This window comes from Mesoplodon bidens (assembly GCF_964165515.1).
Source record: "Mesoplodon bidens genome assembly, chromosome: 10".
In the NCBI taxonomy this organism is placed as follows: domain Eukaryota; kingdom Metazoa; phylum Chordata; class Mammalia; order Artiodactyla; family Ziphiidae; genus Mesoplodon; species Mesoplodon bidens.
This window is the reverse complement of record NC_138172.1, coordinates 5997278-6015749: the sequence shown is the minus strand read 5'-3', so window position 1 is coordinate 6015749 and position 18472 is coordinate 5997278. Positions and strand designations below refer to the sequence as shown.

General features: G+C 46.6%; 1 protein-coding gene across 1 annotated transcript in view; it reads right to left on the bottom strand.

The window, feature by feature from the left end:
- VGLL4 (vestigial like family member 4) overlaps positions 1-12068 on the bottom strand; it is a 156538-nt gene extending 144470 nt beyond the window's left edge. Inside the window, exon 1 of the mRNA XM_081247227.1 lies at positions 11978-12068. The gene's annotated coding sequence lies outside the window, so the exon portion shown is untranslated. The remainder of the gene's footprint in view (positions 1-11977) is intronic.
- Positions 12069-18472: the final 6404 nt, after the last annotated feature.

Genomic DNA, 18472 nt, shown 5'->3' with positions numbered 1-18472 from the left:
ACACCAGTCTGAGATTGTGGTGGTAGTCGTCGTTGTTGCTGGTTTATTAGTTTTAACAAAAATTACTAAGATTGAACCATTCTGTCCTTTTGCCTCCTTAGCTGAGACTCTGCAAAACTGTGTAGCTTAAAATAGGCAATGTACTCATGAAAAGTGTGTGAATTCCATTGGTGAGTTAAATGGTATTTTAAGTCCAATAGGAATCTTTATTTCGAAATGTCATGTTTTATAGCTATCACCACCACCTAACACCAACGTTTTCCTTTTTTATAAAACCTGGATTTTTATTTTTAACTCTGCTTTCTTAAATTACAGCACACCTATAAAAGCAAACACTGAAAAAGAGTTAAAGATGGTGAAAAACCTAGAGAATCAGGCTACTTTTACCCAGTTTTCCTTTTTTGGATTATTTAAATATATACACGCACACATGCACGCACGCACACACAGTTATTAGGAAAAGAGACACACCCTATTAGTTCAACAACTGAGAGAAAGTACTTTAAGTGCACCCTTTAGAGATGCTCAGCATTTACTCAGCATTCTTCAGCCTTTACTGAGTACCTACTATGCGCGTGCCAGTTACAAGACGTAGCAGACCAGCTTTACTTTACAACATTCATACCTCAGGCCTCCAAAGAAACATCAGCTCTTGGTCTTGCAATGTCATTTCATTCAACAAACATTATCTACTATGTACTAAGGCAGGAAAAATAAACAGAGCCCAACAGTTGCCTTCAAAGAGCTTTCAATTTATACAGTAGACATGCCTGCAAGAAATCTAGTTTAAGGCAGTGTTTTCCCCAAGTGTTGCACTGGATGTTCATGTTTTGTAAGAAACAATTTTTTCTATGATAAATAAGTTGGGAACACACTGGAATAAACCAAATTAAGCAGTTTCTTTTCCTTCCTGTGCTTTTGGTAGGCTGCCGTGCCTTCAGCAGGGGCAGAGGCAGTAGGGGGGGCAGCTCTATATACTTGAAGTCTCTCAAACCTCACTGGCCTTTCTTTTAACCTGAAACACCTCTTAGGGGACATTTGGAAATCATGGATTAAGGCAAACTCTGCTAAGTGCCAAAACAGTGCTATAAACGAAATCCTATAGAAATATCAATGAATTCTGAAAGGCTTTGTGGAGAAGGTGAGCTGAGCCTCTGGAGAATAAACGTAAAAGCACAGAAGGGAAGAACAGCAGCAGAATCCATTCAAGAACAAGCTGCCCAAATCAGCCAGAAGACAAGTGATGTGGGGATAGGAAGTGACGGGCATGGAAACGTGGACCGACGCCACAGCATGGGAGGACCCAGGGCCTGAACGGGACTTGGGCTGGATTTTGTCCGCATTACGGAGCCACTGAAATCTCCGAGCCGAGCAATAACCTGGCCATTGATGTGTCCAAGGGAAGTTATCCTGGTAGTGCCCTGCAGTCGCAGCCTACAGAATAGGAAGCCAAAGGCAGGGGACAATCTGAAAGATACAGGGATACAGCGGGCAGGAAGTAATGAGGGGCATGTGTCGGGGGCAGCGGGGATAAGAGAAAACACAGACAGAAGTGATGGAGCTTGGGAGGTCTCAAGGTGTCAGAGGAGAGTCCAAGAGGACTCTGAGTGACAGGGAGGACAGTGAGGTTGTAAAGCAAACAGTAAATTTCTTCTTTTTCAGAGACAAGGAGGAGGTGAGTAAAATCAGAGGCACATGAGAGAAAAATGAGTGACATTCACAATCCTTGTCTTCCTTGTAAGATAGAAAAGATCACCTCCTGAGAGTAAGGATTTGGAAACTTGTTCAAAGGCAAAGAAAACAAAAGTTTGCAACAGACTGACAGGAAAAGGTTTGCTGAACTCACAAGAACTTAGTTACATTCTTGTCACACAAGCCAGTTTCCTATTCAGGCAAGATTTGAGTTTAAAGTCTTTTTTTTTTTGGCTGCATTGGGTCTTCATTGCTGTGCGCCAGCTTTCTCTAGTTGTGGCAAGCCAGGGCTACTCTCCGATGCGGTGCGCGGGCTTCTCATTGCGGTGGCTTCTCTTGTGTGGAGCACAGGCTCTAGGTGTGCGAGCTTCAGTAGTTACGGCACGCGGGCCCTAGAGCACATGGGCTTCAGTAGTTGCGGCACATGGGCTCAGTAGTTGCAGCACATGGGCTCAGTAGTTGTGGCTCACAGGCTCTCAAACACAGGCTCAGTAGTTGTGGCACACGGGCTTACATGCTCCGTGCCATGTGGGATTTTCCCGGACTGGGGCACGAACCCATGTCCCCTGCATCGGCAGGCGGACTCTCAACCACTGTGTCACCAGGGAAGTCCCTAACTTTAAAGTCTTTTATTTTAAGTAAATGCCGATAAGCATTCTACTCTGTAAAGCAGTATTTAGACTCACAATTCCTTAAATTAATTGCCTCATTAAGTTGAAGGACAATGCTTTCAAAATTCTAAACCCAAAAAGATACATGTTAACATGTGCCTCTTATGCAAAGTATGTGCACAGAAGCAAAATATCAAAGCATAAAAATACCAAATGACACAAAAGTAGACCCAGAATTCTAGCACGTGGAAGATTATTTAAGTTCATTCACTGCAAGCAACTTAGGTTCAAAGTAGGTAGATAAGAGATTAGGTGTTTAAGGTTCATCTACGAGGCACCTGCCATCTGCTGCAACCTTATTAATGCAACCAATTTTTATTACACAATTATTGAGTTCAGCAAAGTCTCCGGGAGAGGTCACAGAGAAACAGAAGATATGATTCCTGCTTTTAAGGAATTACAACCTTGTTCATGAACCTAAAGTATATGGAATGGGATAACAACAGACAAATATAAGAGCATAATAAAAGACAAAATATAATTTAACACTGAAATGTGTAGTGTGTTATAAAAGAGAGATCAGTGTCAGCTGAAGTGTTTACCTCATGAACACGCATTTTTTCCTCAGTTTGGTGTGTGTGTGTGTGTGTGTGTGTTTTAAAAAGCCACTTTAAAGGTTTCCTTCCCATTCCTCTCCCCTGGGCAGTCTCTACTCTCTGACCTCTCCTCCTCACCTGGATCACATGGTCTGAATATTTCCTGGGTGCAAGTACCCTGTCTGATCCTTACATGTCCAGTCCTGTTGGATCCACAGCCTGAGAGAAGGCACAGCAGCAGGTATGAGAGCCCGGGAGGGAGACTGAGCCTCACCCAGGCAGGACTGAGGACCCCTGCTGAGGAGTGGCGGCACCTAAGTGCAGGGAGCACAGTGTGGGTGAACTCGGGAGACAGCGCAAGACTGGCCAGGCTGGCGTCCACTTACTGCAGTAGGCAACGGGCAGTGGTGAGTCCCTGAGCAGGCTGGGGAGATGATGTCATGATGTTTTAGTTTAGCAGGTGTGGGGAGGACGGTTTGACCTGCAGGGATGAAGTCAGGAGTCACGTGGATCAGCTAGGAGGCTTCTGTAGGAACCAGGTGTGAGATAAGGACCACAAGAGCGGGTACAGTGATACAGGTGGGAGAGGAGGACCAGGGACCAGGCATTACTCAGCCACAAAAGCCCTAAGCAAATAAAGGTGGAAGATAACAGTAAAAAAAGAAAAAAAAAACTTCTGAATTTTACATCTTGTACAATATCCGCAGTCCAAGAAACCCAATAAAACATGTGAGACATGTGAGTAACATGGGGGAAAAAACTACGGTCACAGTATTTTTTTGGTTTTTTTGCTTTTTGGTTTTTTTTTTGCGGTACCCGGGCCTCTCCCTGTTGTGGCCTCTCCCGTTGCGGAGCACAGGCTCTGGATGCGCAGGCTCAGCGGCCATGGCTCATGGGCCCAGCCGCTCCGTGGCATGTAGGATCTTCCTGGACCGGGGCACGAAACCGTGTCCCCTGCATCGGCAGGCGGACTCTCAACCACTGACTGCGCCACCAGGGAAGCCCCGGTCACAGTATTTGATGGAGGGTCACAGTCAGCTGAGAGGGAAATGAGCATCACGGTGGTTTAAGAGGGGGGTCTCTGGACACTAACCGTGTGAGCTTGAATGAGCACAGCAACTTCCTACCTCTGTGACCTGGGAACTGACTTTATGTCTGTGTGTCTGCTTCCTCATCTGTAAAATGGGGATGTTGATATTACCTCCCTCATAGGGTGTCAGAAGTGAATGCGTTTTACATGTATTAAAATAATTATGTGTCAAAACAAAGGCAAACATATTAAATAAATTGCAAATGATGGTAAACATACTAGAAAAAGGGCACTGGCCACTACTTGAGACAGAGAAGATTCCTCTGAGATGAGAGACCTAAAGGATAAGGGGAACTGGGCTTGTAAAGGGGGAGGTGGGGGAGAGACCAAGCTGGCCCTGTGGACGCGGGGGGCTCCAATGACCACAGCGAGAGGATGGGGCAAGGCGGGGAAGTGGGCACGGGTCGGATCATGCGTTCTTTGCAGGGTGTGACAAAGCTGAGATCTTATTCTTTAGTCAGTGAAAAGTCCTTGAATGGTCTGAGTGGTTTTAAACAGGGGAGTGACATGTCTGGTTTATTTTATATCCCTTATGAACCATAAATCATCTATGAGATTTTGCAAAAGATTACACGGCATCTGGAAAAATCTAAGTACAAGCCAGTGATGTGTTCCCATTGGCGTGATAGTTTTTACAATATCGTGATCACCGAAAACATAATCACTTAAAACACTGACACCTGGAACATAATAACCCCATAAAAGGGAGAGGAATGTGCTTCTGGATAAAGACATCAAGTCCATCTGTAAGGGTTCTACTGCACTGCAACCCATTTCTGGTCTATCCATTCATCTTTTTTTCGTAGTTGCTGTCAATTATGAATATAACTCATGGTGAAGAGAACACATATTTTGTTTTTTGGGGTTTTTTTTTCCAGGCAATGGTCGGTATTTTCTCTGCCAGCCCATATTCCTTTCCTGAAGCTCCCTTACCCCCAATAATACATTCTTCCAAAGAGCTTAAGATTGAGAATTAGGGAATAATAGGTATCAATGATAAAGCTACTACATTTTAGGGATATTGGGTGCTAATAAAAGCTCAGCTCTAAATTTGAACACCATTATTCTGGGCTTCCACAAAGGACCGTCTTTTTTTTTTTTTTTTTTTTTTTTTAGATCAACCAGAGGACATGAACTCCTATCTTGGGAATAGAATTATGGGGTGTATTTGTTTTTTTTCAGGCAAGGGAACAGAATTTCAAGAAACGTCACAGAAGTGTTCCAAGGGAACAGAATTTCAAGATACGTCATAGAAGTGTTCCAAGGGAACAGAATTTCAAGATACTCATAGAAGTGTTCCAAGGAGATTTCCAAGGTGAAAGCTACAGCACCAAGCTTGGCTCACGGCACAGCTCCTCCAGTAACACTGGCCCAACTACAGTGTAATTTAGGAAAGAGTGAGAGTCTTGGCCAGAGGTGGAAACCAGTGGAGGCTGGGAGAGGCCCATGCAAACCTCCTGATGTCCCTGCCACACTGTCACTTGAGCAAAAACCTGAAATAGGAAGATATCGCTATCCTGGGATCCTGATGGCACGTCCAACCCCCAGACGCACACTCTTCAGGATCCCTCATTCCTGCTGGCCCTGTCCCATACCTCTATCAGGACCGCTTCCTGAGCTAATCTAACTTGGCCTCAGCTAAGAAATATAACTGTAAGACAAGCCTACAGTATGAATTATCTCACTATGGCAGGGGGTGTGTGGCCCTTGGGGCCATCAAGAATTCAGAGGCTTTCACTGGGTATCTCCTATGTCTGGCAAACACTACATAGAGACTTTTCAGAAAAGAAAACATGAACCCCCTGCCCTGAGCAACTTACACCAAATGCAGGTCACTCTGTGGTCGATGTGGATAGCTGTGAGTCTCAATGAAGTTAACTGGAATGAAATTTCATACCGAATCGTCACCAGATTCTGGTGGCCACGTGCAAGCATAGCTTCAGGCACATCAAGTAGACGTGAATTAACCTCCTGGCTGTTTCTTCTCCATAGCGTGTCCAACTGAGGCCCCACTAACTTCTGGTAACACACACAGATTGTCTCTGTTAGTAACATCCATCCAGTTCTCAAGTCATCCCTCTGTTCTTCTTGCTCAAAACCTCTCTCATTGGTGTAACCCTTTTTTCTTCTTGCACTTTACCAGCTGTTAAATCAGCAGAGCCGGGACTTCAGCATCAGAAAACCTAAGTCTGAGCCCTATTTTAATACGTTGAACTCATTCAATCCGTCATCACGGAAAGCCGATGATGTTCTAGACTTTGCTCTAACTGCCTAACACCAATTGTGGGGCCCATTTAACCTCTCTGGGCCCAAGTTCGCACACCTAAAGAAAATGGTCACAACGTTGCCTACTTCACATGGTCACAAGCTTGGCACATGGATTAAATGATACAACGTAACTGAAAATGCCCAATCAACGCAAGTGAGAAATACATTCACATTATGCCACCTTACTGCCTTGCAGCCTATACTTTTAATAACACACTCACATACATTGGCTTACTGATCCTCACAGATAGGATTATATTTTTCTACAGATGAAAGACCAAGGTGCCAAGAATATAAGTGACTTCCTGAAGAAGCTAACTCTAGAATCCAAGTCTCCTGCCTCACCATCCAACACCATTTTAACTATTTTTCAGCTGATTTTCATAAAGACCTTTTGGAGAAAAGCAATTTTTTAGCTTATCTAAAAAAAAAAAAACCCCAAAAATAAAGAATACCTTCCAGCTAGACTTCTAGTCCTGTGCTCTTTCCCCTATACCTTGAGATATAGATGAAGCAATAATCTGATAATTTCTAAAGAAAGCAAAGGAAGACAAGCCCTCCTCTCCTAGGAACATAAAAACCAGGACATGTTTCACTTTCTTTGAAAAGAAAGCGGCACAGAGTCACATGAACAGTAACCAAGGCAGGTAAGAAGATTCTCACACCAAGTCGGTTGGTGAGACTGGGACAGACAACACTGGCAGCAATGCCATAGGATCCCTGGGGCCCAGGGTACACAGCAATTAACATAAGCCCTGAGGGCTTCAAGCTCCAAGAGCAGGTTCAGTATTCAGGAAGGATGGTTCCTACTTAGTCATGTTCTAGACAACCTGCTATTAAACTCCAGGGGATAACTCTGAAGGTTCAATGAATGATATTTGACAACTTTCACCGCGTTGTTTGTATTTCTCACAACCTGAAATTGTATGTCACACTCCTAAACAGAAACCAGTCCTTATTCAAAATACTCCTTCAATGGTCTGGACCCTTTGCCTGTCTAGCTTTCCTTATCGAGGCATGTGCCAGACATGAATTATGGACCTGTCTTGCCGTAATTTGAAGCATCCTACCAGGTACAAGATCAGAAGGACTTGCCTGACTTCCCCTTATATCCAATTCCTTATTTCTACACATAATCATTTCTGAAAATTCATTTGAAGGCCAAATGTCTGAAATCTGAACAACACATCTACATGTTCTATGCTTAGTTCCAGAGAATTAAAAATATACCTGTGGGGGATTCCCTGGTGGAAGGGCGCAGTGGTTGAGAATCCACCTGCCAATGCAGGGGACACGGGTTCGAGCCCTGGTCTGGGAAGATCCCACATGCCGCGGAGCAGCTGGGCCCGTGAGCCACAACTACTGAGCCTGCACGTCTGGAGCCTGTGCTCTACAACAAGAGAGGCCGCGACAGTGAGAGGCACGCACACCACGATGAAGAGTGGCCCCCACTCGCCGCAACTAGAGAAAGCCCTGGCACAGAAACGAAGACCCAACACAGCCAAAAAATTAATTAATTAATTAATTTAAAATATATATATATATATATATGTATGTGTGTGTGTGTGTGTGTAAAACCCCTTGTTAGGCTTCTTTCAGGTGCCTGTCAACCTCAAGCGTAAGTCCCAGGATGAGAGCCAGCTCTGTTGGCAATTCCTCCCCCACCCCCCCAGCCCCGTCCTAGAAAACTAAAGAATTCAGTAAGTTAGTACAGGGTGTGTACCCTTCCCGTAAGGGTTTAACACCCCTCCCCGTCCCATGAAACCTCAATAGGGCAGGTCTATAGGCTAGGCAGCCATCCATCTCCCCCCCCACCCCTCCACCCGCCGTGGGACACATCAGGTATCAGGAACAAGGTAACCTCAGGTGCCTGCCATCAACTTAGCTCTGTCTCCTGCTCATCTCCACCTCCCATCACATCAACACAGAGTCAGCTGGGCTGAAAAACGGGTACCAGTCTGGATGGCAATCCTTGCATAAATGCTCAACTCAGCCACCTTAGGTTTTCTGATGCTAAAATGGCCCAAGGCTCCATGGGTCTCCCAGGCACCCCCCTCCCCGAGGTGGGGACTGTAGGGATGTGATATTTAGTCATCTTGATGAGCCGGGCAACAGAAGCTGCCCAACGGTGCTACCACACAATAAGTAAAATCCTTAATTACTATAACACAGTTTGGCATCAGTGTCAGCTGTGCAAACACATGGACTGTACGACAGCAATCGTGTGCCTGTCAGGGTCACCTATATGGACTTAAAGCTGCAAAACCAAACTCAGGTTATAGCGTATTTCATGTCCTTTATGTGAGGCTGCCCAACACTGGTGTAAAATTCTTTCTGCTGGCTGAAGTTCATCCATCTCCCTAAAGTGCCCCCTGGAGAGTGCCTGTGTGTGGGCCCACACTGACACCACCACTCTGTCCAAAGAGGAAAAATAAAATTCAAATCTGGGCTTTTTGAGCAGACTACCGATTGCCACGATTTTTCAACACGGTTGTCAAACAAACAATGAACTATCCTTTTCTTTCTCATATTTAGGCTATTGTGAACCTCTCTTCATTTTCAATACTTCGGCCTTCTACAGCACCTCATAAGGAAATAAAAGAAACTCTTTGGCATTTCTAGTTTACTCTGGATATGCTTGTTCTTGCCATTTATTTTATTTGGATACTTAGAATCTCCCATTCAGAAGACCTGAGGTGCCAGGTCCTCTTGGGGACCTGTTACACCCAAGAATTGCAGACACGGACCTGCATCGCAGCCTAAGTTGGCAAACTTCCCATAACACCCAGGTCGAGCTCCCCACTGTACCAAAATCTCAACTCCCAGCCTATTAGTAGCCTAGAAAAGTCTTCTAACCCATGACACGTTGCATCACTAGGAAGCTCTTTCATTATCGGCATCATTAAATATGGTAAATTCTTATCATTCGCAGTCATTATATTCTATAAAGCCTCTGAGATCTCTAAATTAGTGAGTACTGAACCACTGTGCCTAGGAAGAAACTGCCCCAAGTACTGATTTGGGGATACAAATAAATTTTAGTCAGGAGACAAATTCACAAATACAGGAATCCACTAACAGTGAGGATTGACGTATCTGGTTATAAGACCTGAGGCCTGAGATACTGAAAGCACATTCTACAAGGGCTTCTTCTTTTGTAAAAGAGCTACTATGGTGTAGCCCAGGTAGAAAGAATTTTTCTGATTTCACCACTTCATGCGTACACTCCTTCCTTCCTTACCTTGGCAGTTTATACTATCAAGATTTGGCAGTCTGATTTCTAACTTGTCTGGTTTTTTGTTTGTTGTTTTCATGTGGACAGATCCTAAATGGCTATTGACATTATCAATAGACTGATTGATATTATCCCCTTTTCTCTTAAGCTCCCACATATAGACTTGATTAACTTCAGAGAGGCCCCCTAAAAGAATCACAAACAAGCCTCAGTCAACATACCCTGCAGAAACTTCTTAACCAAAAAAAAAAACAACCCTCTTTCACCAGGTTCCCATAACTGCAACAGCTTGTCTAACACAAGCAATGAAGAGACAACTTGATATGTTAAAATTGCCACATAGTGTCATTTTAGTTATATTAGAATTTTCCCAATGTATTTGACTCTTACCTCCTAAACTTATGACAACTCATTATTTTATTAAGTCATACTCAAAGTTGCAAAGCAACTTTTATTATGGTTATATGACTTATTATTTTATTAAGGCAAACTAAAAGTTGCACAACAAAACTATCCAGGAGAGACACCAGGAAGAAACACAAAGTAAAATCTTCCTTTGGATTTGTTTGGGCAACCACCAGAGGCTGATGACAAGGCTGACTCCCTAAGGAGTTAAAAGGAATTTCACACTGCAGAACTCTTGTCAAATAGGCCATTTGAAAGGGAAAGTTTTCATTTCATAATTATCGTTTTGTAAGAAGTGTTGAAACCTTAAGGTAAAGTCATAGTTCTAAATCGGGTGGGAGAAGTGGTGACAACTGTGTTTTATGAAGCTCTTTCAAGTCTTCAAAGACTTTTATAAATAACATAACACAAAATACTTTTCAAAGCACACTATTCCCTGTAATTAACTCTGTGATGTATCAGAACAGATTTTATCACCCTCTTACAGAGGAAAATAAAGCACAAATGTTAACTAGAAGTAGCTTTTTCTGGTCACAAACTTAGTAGGTGACAGGGATAGGACTTGAACTCAAGTCTCCAGAAATAAGCCAGAGCTGTTTTTACTACAACATTCACAGTTTTGGAATGTAGTTCATGGTTATTTATAGCAAAATTATCTTAATTGTATTGTGTTTTGGTCAACATAAAATTTAGTTTGCATTCCCTTCCAAATGGAAAGCAAAGGCAGGCTGCCCAGAAGTGTGAAAAAACCGTGGCGGGGGAAATTAGCCTGGGATTAAAATGTTGCCAAAGTCAAACAACAAATTGAGGGGTTTACCTCATTTCTACCAGGACGGAGGTGACTTTTCAGGCAGATACATCAGGAAATACACAGAAAACAAACACACACAGACACACACACACACACACACAAAACTGTCTTGAGTACAAGACAACAAACTTCTGAGTATTCCTAAACCCATTATTTAAATGAGAGCACTGAGATTTAGAGATAGATGAAAAATAACTTGTTCCAATATCGCGCCCCCAGTACAGCCTTGAGGCGCTGACCCCTCAGCGCTCTTTAAACGACCCACACTACTCCCCTCACGCTCATGCGCAGACTTCATCAGCTGCAAGCAGGAAACAATGAACATTGCAAGTCTGTGGACTGGGAGGCTAGTGCAAAGAGTTAACACTTCGGTATGCTAAAATGGAACGCAAAACTGACCTTCAAATACTAATAGGAAAATTAACATTTGTTGCCTTTGTCTTCGAAAGTTCAGAGAAAACAAATGAGAGCCTTCATTTTCGTCAAGGTAGGCTTGGGTTTGTAAAAAAAGATACTCAAACTCTACAGGAGACAGTACCTTCCAAATAGAGGGGGCAACCAGCCGCTGGTAAAAACTAGAAGAGCCGCCTCCAACCCGCCCCCCAGGCTGCTGGTTCTTATTAACCGCAGAGAAGGAAATAACGACTAGCAAACACACGGCACCAATGATCAAAGTGAAACCGATTTTTTTAAGTCAGCTGGCTTGAACAGACGAACACATGCCAACTAAAGCGCATAAAGACCAGCGGCCCCAACAGTGCTGTCATCCTAACCTAAGAGAGTTAAAGGTCTAGGGCGATGAATAAAAGGAGACTTGAAGCAAAAAAAAAAGGAAAAGACCTTTGCTTTGCGGCGAGGCCTGCACTCACTCACTGCAGGAAGAGGGTGCCGTTTTGTTTTGGAAAGGGGGCAGGAAGTATACAGAGAGGAAAGAGCCGATCCCAGCTGCCCATCCTCTGCCGTGTCCCGCGGTCCCGCACCACAGCCGTCCTTTGCCGCTGGCCACGACCAAGGGGCTACAGGGCGCGGGCCCACCCCCCCGGCAGGCCCCTCGCCGCCGACTCCCAGGACAGCTTCCACTCCAGACGCTAGACCTCTCCCTCCGGGTGTCCTGGCGCTTCGGTTCCCACCAGGAGCCTCAAGTTGCCCCGCAAGAACAAGCCGCCTCGTCCGTCCTTCCAGGAGGACGCCCCCGTCTCGCTCCGAACCAGTCCACCCCTGAGCTCTCCGCAAGCCAGCCCTCGCCCTGCCCCCTTCTCCCGCACTCACCGCCGGGCGGCTCTGGGCTCGCCCGCCTCGGGCCGGCCGGGCCCCGCTGGGCGCGGGGGCGGGAACACGGGGCGCACGGGACCGGGCGCACTCCGGGGGCGCGCCGACGCGCAGGCGCCCTCGCGCCCGCGCTCCCGCACCGACCCCCGCCGCTCCGCACACCCACACGCACACACGGGCGGCGCGCGCCGAGCCGGCTCCGCGGCGGACGCGAGCGCGGGAGCGCGAGGAATCCCTGGAATGAGGCGCCGCCCGCCCTCTCCCGGGCTCTGCCGGGCTCCGCCGGGCCACGCCCCCGGACCCGCCCCTCCAGCCCAGCAGGTGGGGGCCGGGCCCAGGTGAGCTTGCGGGGAGGCGGGGGCGGGGCCTCGCACGCCCGGGGGAGGCTCATTTCCCCTCCCCCACCCGCCCCGCTCCTGACGGCAGCTCTCACCTACCCAACGGATGCAGACGCGCTCGGGGGGTCACCGTCCGCATGGGGCCCGGGCTGCGCTCGAGCCCTGGGAGCAAGTGGACTCGGCGCACGCGGTGTGCACCAGCCTCTGACACACACCGGACCGGACCCCAGAGGCCCAGGCAGCGGGAACACAGCTTTGGTGCACACGCACGAACATAAACGAACCTCTCGTGCGCGCCCAGGGGCTCGCCGATGCGGGCCAGAACGCCTCCCCCCTCCCCCGCACGCACACAGTAGGCTCTCGCGTCCGGTGGACACAGCACACGTGACCACGACGACCACAGTCGACCCGATCCCTTACCCGCTGTCCCTTAACCTCCCTGCCCCTTAACCGCCACGCAGCCGGCCAAGTGCCCGCGCATTCGCGCCGGACCTGCGGCACCTCCGCAGCCCTCGGCTCCAGACCCGCACGCGTCCCCGCCTATCACGCAGAGCGGCTCGCTAAGCTGCCCAGGGAAGGCTCCCGGGGGTCGGCGTCCACGCCCGCTCAGCCGCCGGAGCGCCGCGCACGCCGGCGCTTCCCGCTTCCCGGGCTCCACGCTCCACGGGCCGCCGACCTGGGGCACTGGTTCGTCCGCTCGTGACCCGCACACCCCCAGCCGCTCTGCCCGACAGGCCGGCGACCACACACGCACCTGAAGGGACAGGTCGCACTTGCTTGGGGAGGTGAGCGCTCAGGTGCCACCGCGATCAGAACGGCTGCTGCAGTCCCCGGCTCTCAGACGCCGCTCGGCTGCCTCTCATTACAGCATTTTACACCCCGCACTCCACACACACCCCACAGGCGCAAGGCAGCGTCTTTCCTCCTCCTCCCTCGCCCGGAGGAGGAAGTCCTAGCAAATGAAGTCAGTGTGGAAGGGAGGGAACCGAGGAGGAAGGGAGAGAGTTCGGGGTGGAAAGAGCCCCCTCCAGGCGCTCACACACCGGTGTTTGCTGTGTCTGGCACACTCCCGGAGTCCACAGCCCCGTCTGCTCCGGAACGTGCCCAGGAAGGGGCGGAGAGGAGGGGGCGAAACATTTCTAATCGGTGCAGGTTCTTATTACAGCAGCAGCGTAGACATGTGACCACGAAAAGAAAAGCCCTGTCTTTAATTTTTTCCTGTCATTCTCTGGAGATTTCGGGGTGTGGGTAGGAGGGGTGGGGGCCTGATCCTCCCCGGTCCCCGGCAGCCCTTGCCCCATTGTTTTCTCATACTGCCACAATTAAGAAAACATTTGCTTAACGTACCCAGCCGCTAACTTCATAAAATAAATAGTCAGGGACTGGACTTCCTCTGGTTTGCTTGAAATGGCTTCATGTTGCTTGCCTTCTGGCTGTTCTCAAACCTCAGTCATTATTAGGGGCTCCTGCTATAGGGCTTTCCCTGGGAGATGGCTCTGCTGAGATGGAATGATAACAAATACCGGCTTACATTAATGCTGGGGGGAAATGCTTTGCAGTTTTCAAACTGTTTTCCCATCTATTACCTCATCCAATTATATCGGGTCACAGCCTGTTATCTCATTTGATCTTAGCCCCGGGATGGGGAGCAGGACAGGTGTAGATAGTTCTATTTTACAGTGAGATTAGGTTTACCTAAACCGCGGAGAGGGCCACGGTCTTGCGGCCCCCTGTGAAATACTCTCCTGCTGTCCACACGGGTCCAATGGAGATAGGATGACCCAGGTGACAAGTTGACCCAAGCATAACCACGCCTGTTTCCCTGGTTCCCAGATTAAAGCTCGGGGAGGCTCCCAGTCTTCCCAAAGACATTTTTACTTAGACTCCATTTTAGTTCATCAATAGTCTCAGACTAGGGGAAAACAATCCTGAGAAAGATCATAAAGAGGAGGTTTTCGTCCTGCCAGATTAGGACGTGGAATGAGGAAAGGGTGAGGACTGCTGGGGCAGATTTCGGGAAGTGTGACAACAGAGGAAGGGCTTTGGATTTGAACAAACCTGAATTTGAATCAAACCCCACCTCTGTCAGTTATGAAGTTATAACATGCCCAAAGTTATAACTTTGGGCATGTTATCAAGCCCAGTTTTCTCATCTGTACAACAGAGACAATTCTTAATTTGAAGAGCTGTTGCAGGGACTAAAGACCAGACAGAATATTTGGTGAACATTCACATCTCTCCCCTTCTCTCTACCTCCCTTAAACCCAGCCTTGCTGGGGCACCGTATAAACAGACAGCCACCAAAATCATGGAGGGATAGGAAAATGATTTGTCCAGATAATGCAAATAAGTAACGATAACAATCACCGTGCAACTGCACATTTATAAAACGGCTCTGGGGTTTACAAAGTGTCCACACATATCATTATCTCATTTGATCTGTATGACAGCTCTGCCATTTGTGTACTGCAAAATGATTTCCATTTTGGGTCAGGGTGGAGGTCCTAAAGCTGCCTCTTTAATTTCCATCACTGCTGAGACTGAGCCTTACTCTGCAGATAAATCATGGGGCCTTTTCTCATGGATGTGACCAGTCTTCAACCTTTCCAAGGATTAATCTCGCTGCTTCCCTTACATCAGCATTAGTGTGACTTCTCCCTGGCCACATCTAACCAGAGTGGTTTCCATCTGAATGTCTTGATCAAGCAGATGAGAGACACACTCAAGCTACCGTAAGAAAAGGAAGGTATGCTGTCAAGACAGAAGTGCACTGGAGGTGGAATGTGTCAGACACGGACTGTCCACACAAGGGAATGTAGACAGCAGCCTAAACGAGTGACTTCCACAGAGGCCTGCAGCAATAGAAGGGAATCTTGACAATAGTGAGTGAAAAAAGCAAGTCCCCAAAGGTTACTCGCAGCATAATATCCTATTTGTAATGTTACAAATAGCATGAAAAATAATTGTGGTAGTACATGCACCTGCAATAAAACTATGTAAAAAAGAAGTAAGGGAAGGATGATGAGAGAATTCAGAATGATGGTTACCTGGGGAGGGGAACTGCAAGGGTTGGGTGGCAGGGAACCATTGGTTAGGTATAGGTCATTGTCAAAGTCTTAGTTTTTGGTTGATGGGTTCACGGGTTCACTACTAATATTAACTACTTAAGTGATAGTTGCACAACAGTGTGAATGCCACTGAACTACACACTTAAAATGGTTAAAATAGTAAATTTTATGTTATGTATATTTTACCATAATAAAAAATATATTTAAGGAGGTAAAAGAAAAAATTGGGCAAACTTCTAAATTGAAAAACAAACAAAAAAATTACTTTAAGTTACTAAAAAAGATAATAATAATAAGGCAGGCTGTGCATGGACCACTGATAAGAATGTTTCAAAGCAAGGATTTTATAAGTGCACCAGAAGTTTATTTAAAATAAATAAAAATAATCAAGAAGGTGAGTGAGTGGAGATAGAGAAGAAACAAGATGGACCCTGAGTCGATCACGGCTGAAGTGGAGGGATGGGTATGGGGGCCGGGGGTTATACTATTCTGTCTACTCTTTTCTTTTTTTTTAAGCCCGGCAGCATGCGGGATCCTGGTTCCCCAACCGACCTACCGGGGATGGAACCCGCACCCCCTGCAGTGGAAGCCTGGACTGCCAGGGAAGTCCCTGTTCTGTCTAATCTTGCATAGATTTGAAATTTTCCATATTAATTAAAAGGGGAAGAAAGTGCAGGAAAAAGCAGCTCTGGGAATCATGGTTCTGCCTCCCCCACGGGCCACAGAGTCGTTACCCAGACTCCCTCTCCGTTTCTCTGTGCCTCTTCGCAGTTTGATTCTTCCTCATTTACCTACCAAGGAGCCTCCTCTTCACTTTGGCTCCCTTATTACTGCCCCTACTCCCCCTTTTGGCTTTTGCCCCCACCAGTAACTGACTCCTTTCATACCTTCATCATTCAAACTGCTCAGAGAGAAGATTTGATTCTTGTCTTTCTACCAATCTACAAAAATGGCCACAATCTGATTTACCTTGAAGTCCTGGGTCCACGATGGTCTGTGAAGTCAAGTGCGGTCCAGTGATGAAAACTGAGAGCGGGGAGAGGAGAGAGGGGAGAGGCAGAATTACAGGGTGGAGCGCACAGCTGCCCCATCAAGACAGATATAACTCACACATGGAAAAGCCCTCAGGAGTTCAATTAAGTGGGAATAAGGTCTTTGCCTTTCCATTTGCTCCTTTCGATTTTTTAAGGCCTCCCCAGTTAGTACTGTAAAGACAGTTTTCTTTTCCACACCACATTCCCGATAAGTAGTTCATTTTTCAGGTGTCCTCCCATGTCATACTCCATAGGGGTCATAAGGGAAACCCCACTGGCTGCCAATCTGAAATGGTCGCAGTGCACAGGGACTCTTATTGTTCTTCTAAATGCACTAACCTGTCTATGAAGGAAGTCTTTCTCTACCTGTATCCCTTTGCTTCTAACGTGCTCTCGTGAATCTCTCCTGGTCTTCCTTTCTTGCTTTCTTCACTCCAACTCGTTCCGCAGAGAGCACAGATGGGGGTTCCAGTTCACACTCAGTCTCCGGGTGACAGTGTGAGCCTTGGAAGTCAGTTTGCAGCCCTGGGGCTAAGCCTTCACTTCTGGGAGGAGCTTAGACCAGATCACTATCGACACACAGGTTTCATCTTGAGCACCAGCTGTGCCTGGAGCCCTCCCTTAAGAAGGCCTCTGAAGCTATTGTTGAGGTTCAATGAAAAAAGAACGTCAAGATTGATTAGTAACGTCTGCTGTGGGTGGGGAATAGGAACTGCTGAATCAGGTGTTTGCCATTTTTGATCTAGAAGAGTTCTACAAATACCTTCTAGCAATAACTTCTCTCTTTTCTCATAGAGAACAGGTGAATTTCTACTTTTCTGCGGGCCAAAGTAACTAGTGGGAAAACCCAAATGGTCTTATTTCAGTGAGAGAGTACAGAATAAGAAATAATCTAAAATAATAATGGTACCTAACACTTAATGAGCACTTACTCCAGCCCAGGCACTAAGTGCTTTAAGATAATTAAGCCTCACAACAGCCCTGTGAGATAGGGACTGTAAATACCCCTATGAAGCAAATAAAGAAACTGAAGCATTGAGAGGTTAAATAACTTGTCGAGGTCTTAAAGATAATAAGGGCACAACTAGAATTGAACCCTGGCAGTCTGATTTTGGAGTCCACGTGTTTAGCCTGTCAGCCACAGCAGACACCCCCTGGGAACTTGCTAGTAATGCACACTCTCAGGCCCACTCAGGCCTACTGAATTAGAATCTGCACTTCAACAAGTCCCCCAGATGATTCATATTCACATTATGTTTTGAGCAGCACTGGTCTACATCATATTGTCTCCTAGAAGGGTATTAGCTGCCTTTGTTAAACGTTTACAGTACTCATGCACTTTGCTAAACATTATGCCTGCATAATTGCAATTAATCCACATAAAAGTCCTAGAAGGGAAATCCTAAAAGATCAATGGATTGATCAATGTCAACATCCTGGTTGTGATATAGTGCTTTCGTTTTGCAAGATGTTACTGGTGGGGTAAAGGATATATGGGATATCTCTGTATTATTTCTGACAATCGCATATGAATCTACAACAACCTCACAATTTAAAGCGTAATTTAAAAATCCTATGATCTAAGTTTTATTTTTCCTACTTGTATTGTTGAGGAAACAGAAGCTTTAGAGAGACTAAGTAAGCAGGCCCAGGGTAATTCAACTTAACAAATAAGTATGGAGGCCCTCCTATGTGCAAGGGGGCTGGCTACAGCAGTGAACACATTGCCCTCACTGAGCTATCATTCCTAGGTGGGCAGTCATAATTCAAACCCAGAGCTGCTTGCCGAGTCCTCTAGTGCCCAGATTTCAGAGATATGGTAACAGGATCACAATGTGGTAAATAACAGAGCTGTGAATAGTTAAAACATTTGCAAAATTTCTAGGCAGATGTACATGAAGGCCTCTAACAGTGCCAGACAGGCAATAAGCACTCAATCCCCTTTCTTCTTTTCCGTCTCAGAGTGCAGAAGTGAGCCTCACCTCCACCTTGACCCAACAGGGATTTTACCCCCCACACACCTGGATGGAATCCCATGGTGGGGCCGCTGGTGTG